The sequence below is a fragment of the Mchenga conophoros genome, linkage group LG7, assembly GCF_057382185.1.
Source record: "Mchenga conophoros isolate Kocher_MC1m ecotype Shallow Benthic linkage group LG7, M_conophoros_male_GT1.1, whole genome shotgun sequence".
Classification (NCBI taxonomy): domain Eukaryota; kingdom Metazoa; phylum Chordata; class Actinopteri; order Cichliformes; family Cichlidae; genus Mchenga; species Mchenga conophoros.
In genome coordinates, this window is record NC_140532.1 from 46517780 (window position 1) to 46535113 (window position 17334).

The 17334-nt window shown below is 39.8% G+C and overlaps 1 protein-coding gene across 1 annotated transcript in view; it reads left to right on the forward strand.

Annotated features, from left to right (window-relative positions):
- Positions 1 to 551: 551 nt before the first annotated feature.
- rgs3a (regulator of G protein signaling 3a) overlaps positions 552 to 17334 on the forward strand; it is a 123757-nt gene continuing 106974 nt past the window's right edge. The window contains exon 1 of the mRNA XM_085279731.1: positions 552 to 782. The gene's annotated coding sequence lies outside the window, so the exon portion shown is untranslated. The remainder of the gene's footprint in view (positions 783 to 17334) is intronic.

The following is a 17334-nucleotide window of genomic DNA, read 5'->3' on the forward strand; positions in this document are numbered from 1 at the left end:
ATTATTATTATATTAGAATTAAAACTAGTTTTTTCACTCCAAAATCAGAATTTTAAACCAACAGAAAAACAAAAATATGTTTGAAATATGTTTTTTTTTCAGTTTCCCTAATCCTCTCACATATAAGTACATATTGTTTCAGTTTCTCTAAGTAACACGTTTTTTGTTAAAATTAAACCCTGACTTATTAAATCTCAACCAGTGAAAACACCATTAAAGTTGGTAAAAGTATAGAAAATAAATGTGACATAAGAATAAAATTATTCTCATGGCCAGTGTGCGAAGGTTAAACAGGGCCACTTATTCTTATACGTACGTGTGTGCTAGTCTCACAGCTCGGGGTCTTTATCTGTCTTCAGATTGGGAGGCTGGGGATGCGAGGGATTAAGAGAGTCAAAGAGAGGGATTGGAAGAGCGAACGAGGGAAAGACAGGGAGAGAGTGGGAAGGAGGGAGGGGTCTGGATGAAACCCTGACGTGTCACAGTTGCCAGAGTGAGAGAGAGAGAGAGAGGGGGAGAGAGACAGGGCGCTCCGATACCATTCGCTGCTGGAGTGGATCCCCCCCTTACACATCCAACACACACACACATACACACAGACACTCGCACACCCCGCTCACAGACACATTTGTTTGGAAATCTATTTTTTCTCTTCTCACCACCTTTGAGTGCTCCTTCTCTTCCTACTTATGTTTGCACTCACTCGTAGTTGGTGCTGCTGGTGGTGTGTGCATGTTGGAGTGATGCTTCTCTGTGCCAGCCATGAGAGCAGCCTAGAATAGGTGAGTAGTCCGTGTTGTCATACTTGACTGTACTCACTTTACATGTATTCTGAAGTTGCACGTTATGTTGGAAACAGCACTGCATTTGCTGCGTGGACCAGCGTGGCTTGTTTTGAGGATGCTGCAGAGATGTGTGCGATCTCCCCTAACTTCTTTCTCCTTCTTAAATATACTTCCCACATTTTTAGACATTTTTTTCTTTTATACCTTCTTTTGTGCCCTTGTTCCTCTTCTGTGTGCTTCTTTGGTTGCTCATATTACTTTTAATCTCTCTTTGTTACTGTGCGTGTGATCATAATCTGTCAATTCTCATCTAATTTTCTCGTGCTGGGCTAAAGTGGTCGCTCCACTGGGGAACCTTTAAGGAGCTTAGTTTTCCCTTTCAGTGGATTAGTAATACTGGGATGGAGTCCCCAGTATCATTGTGACCCCATCTCTTTTGTACACACTTGCACAAACCTTTCACATCAGCACACAGAGCTACACATACTCTTGTTCACCCCCAACAACACTCGCCTTCTCCTCTCTCAGTGATGCTGCCAACTTTCCTTTTTCATATTCACGTTCTGGGTTATGAGAATGACGGTGATATCGTGAGACGTTAGCTAACCTATCGCAATTTATACCACTTGGCTGAACTAGGCTAATCTGCCTCATGCAACTTTAAAATTAGTTTTATGCTGCTGTAGATGGAACTGGGGCATCAGATTGGGTAATACTCAGGCATCAGGAAACCATTACCAACCTTGCATGAGGGAATCCTGACTTGTGCTCATAGGCAAATTGTTCTTTTTGGGGTTTGCAAACTGGGAGGTTTTTTTTTAAAATTTAGCCAAACCAGAAATAGATGTTGAGAAAGAGCTATTTAGGAAGTTTCAACATCTTTATTTCACAGCACATTACTTCAAAAACGAGAAAGGAAAAAAGAAAGAAAGAGAGAACGAAGTAAAAACTGCTTGTTTGCATGAGTGAGTGTAGACCGTTTTCGTCTTTTCCACTGGCAATATTGCCCCGCTCCTGTCTCAACTGATCTGTGTTTGTGTGTTTGTGTGAGTGGAAGTGCACACTCATGAATGCACTCGTGCATTGCCAGCTGGCAGAATGTAGGCCATGGAGGCACTGCTGCAGCGTGACATACACTAACATGGGAATGACCCGAGCCTCATTCATTACAATATCACTCAGCGTGCTTCCATCTTCTCCCTATTTCTCTCCCCCCTCTGTTCTCGGCCATTTTTATTTTGTGCCTTTCACACTGATTATTCATGTGTTTTTTGAATATCCTTTCGCCTCATTTTCTCTGTCAGTTTCATTTCACACATCTCTGTCACACTTGTATTTTTGTACACTTGTCCCCGTGTTTTCTCTGATTTCCCTGTTTGTTATTCACTATGACGTCTCTGCCATTTGTCTTCTGTTTTGTCTTTTACCTCATTCGGAGGCAAATCATTATAAGGCTTTTACTAAATAACTTGTTTGTATCACTGCTTTGAATTTTATACAGTACAGCGTATCCTTAATGAAGACCCTGAAATAATAGGATTGGGGTGGGGCATACAGAGAGTTTTGGCAGGCTCACCCTATTCTTGTAAAGCTTTGGACTCAAGGCCAATTTGTCATTTTACTGCATGTCATCATGTTTCTTTTCTTACTCTCTAAGTCTCTCTGTCTGCTGGTGTCTTAGAAGCCTAACAATGTAGAAACAACATCCTTCACTGTATTTGATTATTTTCCGGGAGCAGATTGTTACTGTCTGTTCGTGTTGAAAAGTTTCTGTCGTTCTCAAAGTGAAAGCTGAGTTAAAAGACAACCTTGAGGTTGACGATTGTTTTTGCATATTTATTTCAAAGTCAGAGTAATGTTTTTGTTGTAACTGGGTGCCAGCTGTAGTTGTTTGTGAGTTGTCGTTGGTTGATGAAATCGGTCATCATGTTATGGCCGCCTGCGTGCACTCTTTCAACAGGCAGGGCAGTGGGCGTTATACAAGGGTGAGTCAAACCGTGCAGTGTAAATATTTTATTCCTACTGATACAGTATAAAAGGTAAACAAAATAGAGAGAAAATAGGAAAGATCAAATGTTTTAACTGAGAAATTGCACGACTTTTTGAAAAATATGAACTCATTTTGATTTCGATGCAGCAAAGTTTGAGATGGGGGGCAACAAAAGGCTGGAAATGTAAGTGGTACAAAAAGTGTAATGTTGTTCAATGTAAAATTATGAAGACCTTGAAAATTTCATTATGTACAGTGGATAATGTCATCAACAGATTCAGAGAATCTGGAGAGAGTGAAAGTTACAAGGCCAAAGATTAGTGTTGGATGCATGTGATCTTTGGGCCCTCAGCTAGCACTTCATCAAAAACAGGCATGATGCTGTTATGGAAATCACTGCATGGGATCAGGAACACTTCCAGAAATAATCTTCTGTGAACACAGTTTACCGTGCCATCCACAAATCCAGGTTAAAGCTCCATCATGCAAAGAAGAAGCCTTATGTGAACGTGATCCAGAAACACAGCGCCTTCTGTTGACAGCTCATTTAATATGGACTGAGGCAAAGTGGAAAACCGTTCTGTGAACGCTGTGTCCTCTAGAATAAAAGTGAGAGGGCACACCCGACTTGTTTTGAGTGCTGAATTCAAAGGCTGCACCTCTGATGGTATGAGGGTGAATTAGAGCCTATGAAATTGGCAGCTTACACATCTGGAAACCCACCAGCAATGCTGAAAAGTATATAAATGCTGTAGAGCAATGTATGCTCGCATCCAGATGTTGGTTTTTTCAGGGTTTATGACGTTATTCATTGTTGTATGTAAAAAAAACAACAACCCAAAAACCAAGCAAATATTTTGGTTAAACTTAAGAATTCAACTTTAGCTACAAAAGAAAAGTTAATAGCACCCAAACTCTATGCTTACTTGCTTTGCTGTTTAACTCCACTTAAGAAAAAGTCTCTTATCTGACTTTTGTGTTGTGGAAAATGTGCTTAGTCTGACAAACTTGTTGTATATTTGCATAGTAATGCAAAATTTCCTTTTTAGGTAATTTTGTCAAACCAGTCTAAACAGTTTGAAGACTGAGCTGATCAGAAGCTGAGATCAGAAGCTGCTCTTGACTTCAAAGGCAGTGCATGTTAACAGCTACGCTCCAATAATGCCACAATACCAAATTCACTTTGAAAGAATGTCGCAGTTTATTAACAAACCTCTTCTGTTGAAACAAGCATTTTACTGGTCAGCAAGTTAATCCATGTTAATGTCCACAGACTCTCACCAGAGGTGCACAGTTTGGATCAGTGTGTCTGACTAATCCCTCGCTCAGAGACCTGTGCCATCGCAGAGCCTTGGCTGTGCCAGGCCAAATCCGTGGATGCAGAAATATGCTAAACTGCATTTATGAGACTGGCAGCCATGTGCGCATGAAGCACCATCAAGCTGACCTGATGAGGAAGAAAACTTTATGTGCTTCTTCAGATAAATTATTGACCAGAAGACCAAAAAATAAAAACCAACAATGAATAAATACTTTTAATGGACATTTTCAAAATCTGATATGTGGTCAAAACATGATAACGGTGCTTTTAAAAACATCCGTCCGTCCGTCCGTCCGTCCGTCCATCCATCCATTCACTTTTTTTAAAAACATATTTACACGAATCAAAAAGGTATTAAAAAACGGCCACAGTAGAGAGACTATTTGGAATCATAGTTTGACAATCTAAGTATCAGATTGTCCGAATTTTTGCTTCCTTTACTTTGTTGGCAGGGACAGAATTTTCTCATGAATGCTTCCACAACAAAATCTATCCATCGCTTTGCGTTGACAGCTAATTACACTGTAGGGCTTCAACAAAAAGGCTGCCATCTTAACTTCGGTTAAGATGAGTTGAGAAGCTGTGCATGAATGGCAGCTAAACAACTTTTTGTGAGATGAGGCGTGATACCTGATGTATCCAGAGCTTATCCTCTAAATACGTGGTTGATACATTTATGTGAGATGAAACACAAAAACACAAAATAAGGAATGTGTTACTTTGGTGCTTTAAACCATACCTCTGCATTTATTGATTAATATTAAGAAAGAAGCAAAAAAATCTCATACTTCTGCTTTTTTTTTTTTTTTAGCTTGAGCGCAGTGTGTCAATAGAGACAGCTGACCCAGAGTGACATGTATGTGTGTGTGCTTTTGACCATGGGTAATGCACTTGCCTCCAACAAGCTTACGATGTGGGTCAGGTGGTCTGTATGTCCGTGAAAGCAAAAAATAGCGGAGCACCCTCTGGGTTTGTGCTTAATAAGTGTGTCATCTGCATCATACTCACATTTGTTTCACTGTTTTAGGATAGACGAACGGGGACCCAGACAAAGTGCACAAGCGTACATAAACACTGCCAAGCTTTCCCAGATGGCACGCCGCGCCTTTAGATCAGCAGATTAAAACGGACACTGTGTGATTATAAACGTATATTGGAGGGGGGTGGGCATGAGTGTGGGGGAGGGGGAAGTGTGTTTGCTGTATATTTGTTCTGGTCAACACTGGCGAGGAGTTTGCGTGTGTGCACGATCTTTGCAAGGTTGTGTACTGAATGTTTGACGGGCCATACATCTGCCGCGCGCTTTGAAGGGTGAACCTGACCCTAGGCTTACAGCTGCTTGAGCTTGAATGAAGCACTTGACCCCAAAGGCTCCAATCGGCGCTACACATTGTGCTGTGTTGACACTGTTGGCTGTTATTTAACCCACACAATAAGACAAAGGTGAAATGAAAGTCACATTTGATGGATGAAAGCTGCCATCATAAAATCACTGCTTATTTAAATCCCTGCTCAGGTTTGAATTGGATGAAGTGAGGTTACCAAACTTTTTGACCTGACTGCAAGAATGTTTCTCAGAAAACTGACTGACCTGACGTGAAAGAGCAAAGCTATCGTGAATAAAATTAATTCCACTGAGCTAATTTAGTTTTGCGGTCCTGGTATTGAGAGCTTTGAGCACAACAGAGGTATCACTAACAGTATGTCACACAAGTCAATATATCCACTGAGGGAAAAGGCCTGTAATAAAAGTGTAGTCTCTCCCACCTAACTTGTCACATAATGACACTAATAAGAGGTGCAGACAGATGCATGCACAGTCTGACCGTGGGTGTGTTTGGCATTTAGTTGCATCCCAACCATGAATCTCTGCAGTCTACTAATAGCATGGAGTTCAATCTAAAGTGGGCGGACACTGCTGGGGTCAGAGGCAAGAAACTGAGATGGCACATGTACATGAAGTAAATCTGAATTAATTTGATAGGCAGGCATGTCGGGTCTGCAGAAAGTAGGCAGAAGTAAGTGAACGAGATGGGAGGAAGCCGACAAGCTCTGTGGATTGTCTCATATCAGCATACTGACAGGTCTGACAGTGCTCAAAAAAAGGAAAGCAACACTTTTTAAAGTAAAGCATCAAGTTCAATTCAATTCAATTCAATTTTATTTATATAGCACCAAATCACAACATAAGTCGCCTCAAGGTGCTTCATAGATACAGAGAAAAACCCAACAATCATATGACCCCCTATGAGCAAGCACTTTGGCAACAGTGGGAAGGAAAAACTCCCTTTTAACAGGAAGAAACCTCCGGCAGAACCAGGCTCAGGGAGGGGCGGCCATCTGCTGCGACCGGTTGGGGTGAGAGAAGGAAGACAGGATAAAGACATGCTGTGGAAGAGAGACAGAGGTTAATAACAGATATGATTCAATGCAGAGAGGTCTATTAATACATAGTGAGTGAGAAAGGTGACTGGAAAGGAAAAACTCAATGCATCATGGGAATCCCCCGGCAGCCTACGTCTATTGCAGCATAACTAAGGGAGGATTCAGGGTCACCTGGTCCAGCCCTAACTATATGCTTTAGCAACAAGGAAAGTTTTAAGCCTAATCTTAAAAGTAGAGATAGTGTCTGTCTCCCGAATCCAAACTGGAAGCTGGTTCCACAGAAGAGAGGCCTGAAAACTGAAGGCTCTCCCTCCCATTCTACTTTTAAATACTCTAGGAACAACAAGTAGGCCTGCAGTGTGAGAGCGAAGTGCTCTAATAGGGTGATATGGTACTGTAGCCGCTAAGACTGGTGGACCTAAATCTTCACCACCACCACGTCTGGTATACATACAAGCGAAAAAGGGGAGTGGGTGGGTCAGCGCACAGGGCACAGAAACTAAGCTGGCTTCAAACACCATTTATTTCCATAAAACAAACACAGCCAGAGTCACAAATACAAGATAAAATTCCCCGTATACAATAAAAATAGTGTTGCAACCCACTAAAAACCCTGCCGGCAGAAATAACTATACAATATTAAAACAAGGCTAAAACATGTTTTCCATATACTAAAATTACTCTCCCATAGTCCCATAATCCCACAGTCCAGCCACACCTGGGCGAATGGTCCTTATATGAAGGAGACAGGAGAGGAACTTCTCTTCCAGTATGGTAAAACTCGTCAGCAACAGACCAGGGAGGGGGCTCCTATCGCAGACCTGTCTCCTTCTGACAGCGCGTCGCCGCACAGTCCTGCCCCACTCCACACCTGAACACGGCCTCCCTCGTCTCACCGTCAGATGCAGGCAGAGGGGCATCCCTGCCCTGTCGTGCATTGCAGCCATCACCACCCACTGTTGCCGTTCCTGCCGTTAGGACTGGATCGCTGAACAACTCGCGGCGCCCCACAGTCAGGCAGCAGTTCGTTCCACACACGTGCGGGGTTGCACGCGTTCCTTTTTCGCCTCCTCACCCTTCGTGCGTCACTCCTCTCTCCTTTTGTCTCTGCACTCACCATCCCCTTTAACAGGTCAACCTGGCGGCTGATAGGCCACCTTGGGGAACGCCCCGACCTCACAGGTGCCTACAATTATCTGTTTAGTCCACAGTGGGTTAAAGGAACATGGTACAACATTAACACAAATATAAATATGAGGATAAAACCATGCAGTATAAATATCAATAAACAAACATGCAATATAAATATCACTATAAAATCATGCAAATAAAATCAACACTATGTACCAATACACAGATTGATAAAACATAAAAACACAAATTTCTGCTGTGTGACAGTACTACAAGGTCATTAAGATAAGATGGGGCCTGATTATTTAAGACCTTGTATGTGAGTAGCAGGATTTTGAATTCAATTCTGGATTTAACAGGAAGCCAATGAAGGGAAGCCAAAACAGGAGAAATCTGCTCTCTCTTTCTAGTCCCTGTCAGTACTCTTGCTGCAGCATTTTGGATTAGCTGAAGGCTTTTCAGTGAGTTTTTTGGACATCCTGATAATAATGAATTACAGTAGTCCAGCCTGGAAGTAATAAATGCATGAACTAGTTTTTCAGCGTCACTCTGAGACAGGATATTTCTAATTTTAGAGATGTTGCACAAATGGAAGAACGCAGTCTTACATATTTGTTTAATATGTGCATTGAAGGACATGTCCTGGTCAAAAGTCAGTTAAACGTCTGGGATATTGATCCAGCCAGTTAAGTAGCAGAGGGGGTTGTTGATCAGTATCAGCTGTGTTGGTGGTAATAAAATTAACAACATGTGCACTAGAGGGGAGACAATGAGACAATGGGTTTAGAGTTGGAAGACATTTTTGACACTTTCTCCCTCCTCATTTTCACCAGTTTTGCATTAGACTCAGGTCAGTGTCACTATTGGTGGCATGAGGCGATATGCGGAACTCCTCCGGGATGGCACATCAACACATGCCATCGCCAGAAGGTTTGCTGTGTCTCCCTGCACAGTCTCAAGAGCATGGGGGAGATTCCAGGAGACAGGCGGTTACTCTAGGAGAGCTGATGGGTACACACATTCTGGAATCAAATAAAGAAAAAACAAAATAAGAAAGGAAACCTTTTCAAACTTGTACTAAGACAAGCACATCCCAAAAAAAGGAAAAGGGAGTAGTAGTGTTTTGGGGGCACAGTGTTAAAACACAGTAGTGCTAAGAGGTAGCCAATTTTCCAGCTCTCTCACCAACTAAGTATAACAGGCGTAAAAGGAAGCTTAAGCTGGTTCTAAGCAATACTGTAATTGTCTTGTAATTGTCTTTGGGGTTCAGTAGGACTGCAGCTACATATCTGTACGTCTCTTATGGGCACACCTGACTTCTTTAAAAGATTCTGAGCCATTTATGACTCACACCTTCCATGTCACTTTATACCATGTTTCCCCTCACACAAAATTGAAAAATAACCCTGGCAAAAAAGCAAAGGAAGTGCCTTCCAACAGCTTCACCCAATTATATGTAGTTTTCAGGGATTTTTTGTTCTTTTATTTTCATTCTGTTTCCATCATGTTCGGCCAAAATGCACATCACTTGTGACTTTGTTAAGTTTTCCCTACTGGCAGCAAAACACAGGATAACCTGCTCTTGACTATGATGAAAGCTTTCCCTGCTTTCTTTACGTACATTGGCTAAAAGCCTGACTTTGGAAAAGTGTATTGCAGGCTACAGCCAATCAGAATGTGGGCCACTGTCTCAATATGTGGAACGCGGGGACAAGGAATAAAAATGATGTGCACTCCCTCTATAAAGTGGGACACCTGGTCACCCTAGTGTACACAGACGCTGTAGTTGGGTCAGAGTTGTGAATTTGAACTTTTTGTTTCATCTTAACAATAAAACTACTTTAAACACATATTAACTAAATTCCTCTCCACCAATTCCCATTTTAGTTTATATGGAGGAAGCAGCTTGTGCACAGGAGGTGACAGGAGAAGTAGATCTGTCACAGAAAGACTTTTCTGATTCACGTGTTCATTAGTACTGTTGATGATCTTTTTGGTTTAACTATTTTACTTTATAATAACATTATTGCTCATTTATAGCAGTCGTTTTTAAAAGTCACATTATAGCGCTTGTCAAGTTAAACAAATGTAGAGAGATTATAAAATCGATGTAGACGATTGCAAGGAAACCTTTAAAAAAAATGCAATAATGTATTATGCCAGCAATGTGCATTAAACCAAAAAGCCAATAACAGGAATTAATACACCAAATGCAGTATAGAATAAACATAAAATAACTCCAAATATCATCAAAGTATCCAGTGCTGTAAAAAAGTGTAACACTATTACTGCTGAAGATGATGAAGATGCTGTTGAATTTCTTGAATTTGTAGGCACTATTCAAACTGGAGATTTCTAGGGACTTTTTAAAAATCCCAAGCTCTAAACATTTCTATGTTTTTTCTCCTTAAATCCTTTCTCCCCCCAATCTGAATCAGGGACAATCAGGCAACACTGAATCAACAGCCATCTGACATAATCCTTTCTGGCTTTCTTCCCTTGCTCAGGACAGAAACAGGAAATGAAATGTGTCTGTCATTACTGTCCGGCTGACCAGAGGGCCCAGAAGTAATCATATTGTCTTATTCAATCTGGCATCGTGCAATAATCGTGAGTGGGTTGCTCAGCTGTTGCTGAGGTCAAGAAGAATTAGGTCAACACTCACCTTCTGTTTTAGAAATATGTATTATTCTTGTGTGATTTTTAAAATGTGTCTTTTTCTGTTTTTTCTGGTATTTATCGTTTCTGAGCAAACACACAATTCATTTGCTGCACATCTATTTAGAAGACTATTTCTAAAAAAGTTAGGATGCTGTGTAAAATCTAAATCCCATAAATTGATATTTTATTCACAATAGAATGTGAAAATGACAAAATGTGTCATTTTAAGAAAAGTATTGCCGCATATTGATTTTGATTTTGGCAACATGTCACATAAAAGCTGGGCCAGTGTTTACTGTTGTGTAGTATCCCCTCTTTTTTTAACAACAGTGCATAAATGTCTGGAAATGGAGGAGACCAGCTGCTGGACTTTTGGGCGAGGATGTTCTCTCTTTTCTTCATTTATTGACGCACCAGTTGGTGAAAGATCTGGACAACCATGCCTTGTAATAGATGCAGTATGTAGTTTAACATTGTCTTGATGAAATATGCAAAAGACTGAAAAAGACAACATCTGGATGGGATGTGCCTTTCAAGATTGATGTTGCCTTTCCTTAGCCATCTTCTGATGGCTGCATTGAGCACGGCAACATGCTATGTCACAAAAACTGGTTTCTTGAAAATTACAATGTACACTGTACTCAAATGACAGTCATCAGATCTCAGTCCAGTAGAGCGCCTGTGGTATGTGGTGTAATATTTCCAGCACCTTGTTGAATCTGCGCCACAAATAATTAAAGCACAAATAGTTAAAACAGTTCTGAAGACAAAAAGAGGTTCAACATAGTACTATCACTGTGTAACTAATAAAGTGTCCAGTAAGTGTATTTGCAAAAAGGAATATAGCCTTTATGTTCTTACAGATGTATTGCTGTAGTCTACCTAAGGCTTCATGTTACTTTTTAATGTAATTTTGTCATGCAATCAAACAGAATAGCTAAAGAGTTAAAACAGACGGTGATAGATCATTAACATTGCCCCCAATGCAATGGAAATGTGATTAAAACATGAATAAAAAGTTTTGTTTTCTGTTAAGCTCAATATTGTGGGCAGGACTTAAGCTGAAACGTTTCTTTGTTGGCCAGCCTCAGTAGGAGTGACAGCTAGGCAGCGTCTTTATATAGGAAACAGGAGAGGGAGGGTGTGAAGAACAAAAGTGGATAAGACTGTACACTCACTGTAGTCGCTGTACAGTACAGTCACTGTACAAGGTGTTTATAACCTCTGTCTAACAGCAAGGATGATGTTGTTTGAATTGTATGGTTTATATTTTTTCATATTATTTTGCTGACCTCTAGTTACTTATGTGCACTTTTACCCCTTTACAAGATAACAGAGAAAGAAAAGCATCTTCAAGCACCAGTTAGTAAATGAATACGGTGTGAAATTGTGCATTATAATAGGTAATAATCTTCTGACTTTTGAAAGTCCTCTCATTTAGTGGTTGTAGATGTTTTTGAACCTCTCACTCTGATTGAGTAGAAATGTTTTTTTTTTTTTTGCATCTCAAGGCTTATGTCAGCTCAACAGAAACAAAGGTTTTAGGTTTGTAAACAAAATATATACATAATATAGTATATGGCACATTTGTCTTATTATAATGACACTATCATAAAGTTAGCCTTCGTTTTCAACAGAAAGTTTTGTTATATAGAAATCTCATCCACCGTCTGTAGAGATTATTCTTAAAAATAAAGATGTTATTATCTGTTGAAATCTGTGGCAGAAATGTCACTGTGCTTTCTTTCAGTGTGATGACAGGAATGGCTCTGAATAGATAATGACCCTCAATGTCCAGTTTCTCAGAAAAGTGAAAAACTGCCATAGGGACAGTTTCAAACCTTAGGTTTTGAGTTTTTGTTTTTTGGAGCCAGAAGTGACCAGATCTGGACACACAAGTACACTAGTATCCCTTAGCATAATATATGAGTTACTTTATATACAGAAAATTGATATATCAGGTATTTAGTTTTGGGTTGTATTGGCTTGCTGAATATTGATATATGTCAATAGCAATACTTTGTTCTTTTAAATGTTTGAAATAAACTAAGAGGGCAGAATAGTGGAGATGCAGGACAGCTACAAGTACCTGGGTATCCTACAGGCTAACGGGGACCAGGATAAAGAAGCACAAAGGTCAACAGAAGCCAAATACCTCCAGAAGATATGACAGGTACTGGGAAACCAGTTCAGCAGGAGGAGAGTTCAGCAGGAGGAGTAAACTCCAAGCCATCAGTGCATGCACCCTATTGACCATTTGGTACCCAGCTGGAATAATAAGCTGACCATAAGAGGAAGTAGATGCCACCAATGTCAAGACCCCTAAACTCCTCACAATGCATGGAGGTCTACACCCAACATCCAGGATTCTTAGGCTCGAAAAACTATGGAAATAGGAAGAATGAGCATTAGTGAGTGCCAGAACCTCAATCCAGGAATAATCTAGGAAGAAATGTGAAGTGTTCACGAATACAGGTAGATGGCTATCAGGAAAAGGCTGACATAAAGGAAAGGACAGAAGCTCTGATCATGGCAACACAAGAACAGGCCCTAAGCATCAGATCCAGAGTCGACAGGACCCAGGCTGCAGGCTGTACTCGGAGAGGCATATCCTGTCTGAGATAGTGTATAGGAACAACATAGAAGTACCCAACTCCCAATGGGAGACACCACTGAAGGTCGTTTAAAACAACAGTGCTAAGGTCCTGTGGGACTTAAAGTTCCAGACAGACCAGCAGCTGCTGGCAAACCAAACAGACATAGTGCTTGTTGACAAGGAGCAGAAGCCTGCAGTTGTAATAGATGTGGCAATCCCAGTGGACAGCAACATCAGGAGGAAGGAGCACAAAATAGAAAAGTACAAACATGGTTGAGTCCAGTTCAGTTGACCGAACAGTACAGCTGCCTGTGGTAACACCCACCTGTCGCTCGAAGTGACATGTGGTACCCTAATAATGTATAACTTTAAGCTTTAATACAATTTAAGTGAGTAAGTCATGGAAATAATTCACAGCTTTTTACGGTTAAAAAGTAGGAAACTAGTTACAGATACTAACCGTTGTTGTGTCAGGCTGTTTTTGTTTATTTCTGATGTAAAGCTTGGCATTTTAACAAAGTCTAATGGGACTAATTTGAATACACTTTCACATTAGCTTAATTTTTAAGATCTGGAGCTTGCTGCTTGGATGTTACTTATGTCCTGGAAAAGGTCTGGTGGCAATTATACGTAGACTGATGAAAGGATGGATGAAATAATGACACAGAAAGTGCTTTCAGTTAAACACCAATGACAGGACGACAGAACAGCATGCAGTCAAGTAGTTAGACAGATATGCATCATGGATATGTTATATATGTTTACCCAACACAATAATTATGACAGCAACTATAATACTGTTATTTATATAATACGGAAAAACTAAGCCGGATCCAACTTTTGCTGCCCTACCTCTTTGTGTCTTGTCTTTCCTTGAGAATCAATTTGTCCACTGACCAATAAAGACTCCCTTGAGCACCACACTGCATTCAACTCTGTGGTGAGTCACACAACTTTTTACCAGAACCACCCATAAACTCAGATTGAAGTGACATCCAGTTTAAACCCAAAATATCCTGTTTGTACAACAAATGCAAAATACAAAACCCCAAACTGGGTAAACTAAAGCAGCATTACTCAGACAGACATGCACATTTCATCTAACCTACAAACAACATCTCTGCCTGAGGGATTTGTTTCATTTTTTTTTTTTTTTACACTGACTGTGGTAGAGGTCATCTTGATGTCATCACGCTTAAGAAATGTTTGAATCTTGAATCACTGAGACTGTCATTCCCCGACAGCTGTGCAGCTTTATGTACCAGAAGGTATCCTATCAAACGTAAATCATACTGCATTATAAAGACCTCTGGTGTGTGCGTGTGCGTGTGTGTGCGTGTGCGTGTGTGTGCGTGTGCGCGTGTGTGTGCGTGTGCGCGCGTGCAAATTTATTTTACTCTTCAATCTTTGTTGTGTAGATAACGACAAGCACAGAATAAGGGCTGCTTGTTCACTGATCCCAGCTTTAAAACATTCCACTCTAGTTGTTCAATAAATTGAAACCTTTGTTCAGCCATGGCAAAAGTCACTTCCTACATCAAGCAGTGTATACATAAAATCGGTTTTGACAACAATAAAAGTGAGAGTTGGAATACTGTCAATTCTCACATCTAAAATGATCATTTTTATTTTAGAAGATTACAAAGTCAGTAACATTTAAATAATCCTGACTGCATTTAAACTCCTTCATTTATTTAGATTATTTTTTAAAAATCTGAGATTAGCCTAATCTCAACATACACAGTATTTCCTTCAAATGTATTATGACGGAAATGTCAAAATCATCTTGAAATTGATGTTTTTAAACTAATACAATTACAGAATATATTACACTCCCTCGATTTGTTTTTGTAAATGAGTAGAGCTTTAATTGTACTGTTTTCAATTATACCATAATTTATGTTACCTTTAAAAAAATCGCTCTTTATTTTAGTGAAATTCAAAAACTGATTTTGTTTTTGTTTTTATTTACCAATGATTATTTCAGCTCAAATTAACTTTAAATAATTTTTTTTCAATGGTGTGCTTTTTCAAAAAATGTATTTTACGTTTTATTATTTGTTTTCAGCTATTTGATATTGAAAGATGATTACACCCTTAAAAATATGCATTGAACATAACTGTTTTTATTTAGTCCATAAACTCACCATATCAAATTTCCCACAAAGTTATTCAGGATATCAGACTTAAACATCTTGAATAGTGAGCAAAAATCATAACCTGCTGCTCACAAAACCTGATGTGTGTTTAAATATCTTTAAAACATACTTTTGCTACTCCTATTCTGTTGTCAGTTAGCTGTGCTAATGAATGCATTTTACACAGTGTTTGCTGCTGCTTGAGTTGATCTCGAGATACTTCCAAAGTGAAGTGGAGACATTCGCCTCTTTTCTTGGCCTTTCTGCTCTCTTCATCAAGTGTTTGTTTGTGGGTGACAGCAGGTGAATAAAAAGGGCCTGGATGTCAAGTGATTGAGTGTTGCAATGAGGGACTTAAGCAAAGTCAAAGGCTTCAGTGTTCTGGCAGATCTGACACTGGCTGACTCAACGGCGATGCACTGCCAGCACCTTTTGAATTCTCTTTTTCCTTTTTTCACTCTTGCCTTCTGTTTCTTTCTGTTTTTTCTCCCTCTTGTCATTGCCTGTCTTTCTCAAATATTCAACTTCTCCCTTCTGCTACCTTTCCCCACATTTTCTTGAATTTGTCTAGTGTGTACTTTTCCCACTGTCCACTGTTTCCATGTGGCATTGCACCACTTTCTTTCCCTTCAATCATGTTGGATATTTCTCACTGCTAGCTGCCGCATGCCTCTACCCTCATATGGCCTGTGCTACTTATGTCTTACCCAGACAAAAGGCTTCTCTTCTGGGCTTAAAGCCAGCCAGGTTAGCCCCTCTTTTTTGCCTTCCCCAGGAACTTTCAGACTCACAGCTAATAGATTTACTTAAAAACTACAACAGGGTTACACAGGAAACGGTGTCCAGAATGTTGAGAAGTGCTTAATTTTGTTTTTCATGCATGTATAATAAAGCTACATTTCATTAAAAAACAAACAAACAACCCCTACCCCCAAAAAACAAATGAAATGAAGTCAAAAAAGAAAAATAATGTTTCACTCATAACCCTGTATGACAGATAAATAATACAGTACCATGCAAAAATTCCTAGACACCTCTCATTACTTTATATTTTGCTTCCAAGGAGGCAGATTTCCTGATAATTTTTAATGTGGTCTTAAGCTACAGTTCTCTTGGTTTTCTGAAGTTCAGTCATTATCATTCCAGTCTTTATACTAAACCATTTTTAGAGGAATGTTTTTTTGTTAAGCCACCTAACACTGACATATGAACCATTCAAGCATAAAAAGGAACTAAACTACTAAATTGTGTTTTCATGCACCATTTCTTTTGTTGAATCTGTGAAAAATGCCACAGATGACACAGTCTGACAGCATAAAACAGTATTTTTGCATCAACAAGGTGATTCCCAAAGAGCAGAATTTTTCATATTTTAATATTAAAAATTAGTTGCATATGTTGGGATAATGTGCAGTGTGTCTGAAAAGAAGAAGTAGCGGGCGGGCTTTAAAAAACCCCCACTTTATAGTAGCATTCAAAATTTTTGTCTTGATAATACATCTTTATAACAGTGGAGGCTCTGTCATGGTTTGGAGGTCGATTTCAGCCAGTGGTGTTGGTCATCTCGTCAAAATTAACTGAATTATGAATGCAGGGAAATACAGTTAAATTTTGCTCCACTGTGCAATACCATCAAGAAGTGGAAAGTCTCTGATTGGCGTCAGCATCATATAGTACGTTCATAAAAAAATCACTACAATGCATTAAAAGCATACCTGGAAAGAAAAATACACAATGAAAATGTCAGTTGTGGATTGGCCTCCCCAGATCTGCAACGTTATTGAAGTAGTGTGGGATCATCATGACAAAGAACATAACAAAAGGCAGCCAGAATCCACAGAAGTGCTTTGATTGTCCTCAGAGAATCCTGGAGAACTATTCCTGAAGACTGCTTAGTTTGACTAAAAGTGTTCAGACTGTGTTAAAGAATAAAGGTGATCATACAGAATATTGACTTTCATACTCGTCAGAATTGTACAAACTTTGTTTTTGCCTTACATACTGCACTTCCATGTATGTTACATATTTCAACAATTTACTGCATCTATTTCCCATTTTATAGGAAAACATAAAGAAATTAGGGGTGACACAAACCTTTGCTTAGTTACTAATATGCCACTATAGCAAGAGTGAAATGTGTAAGTGGGGAGAAAATGCAAATCAGTGGTTACTCAGCTATTTTCTTTGATTTACGCTGGGACTGTTTGGACTGAGCTTGCTGAAACTTTGAAAATTTCAGTCTGAGACAGGATCGCGCCTCTCCTACGGTGCGAGAGGTAGGGGTGTGACTCAAGAGTATAAAGAGAGGGGTAAGGGGAGGGGGATTG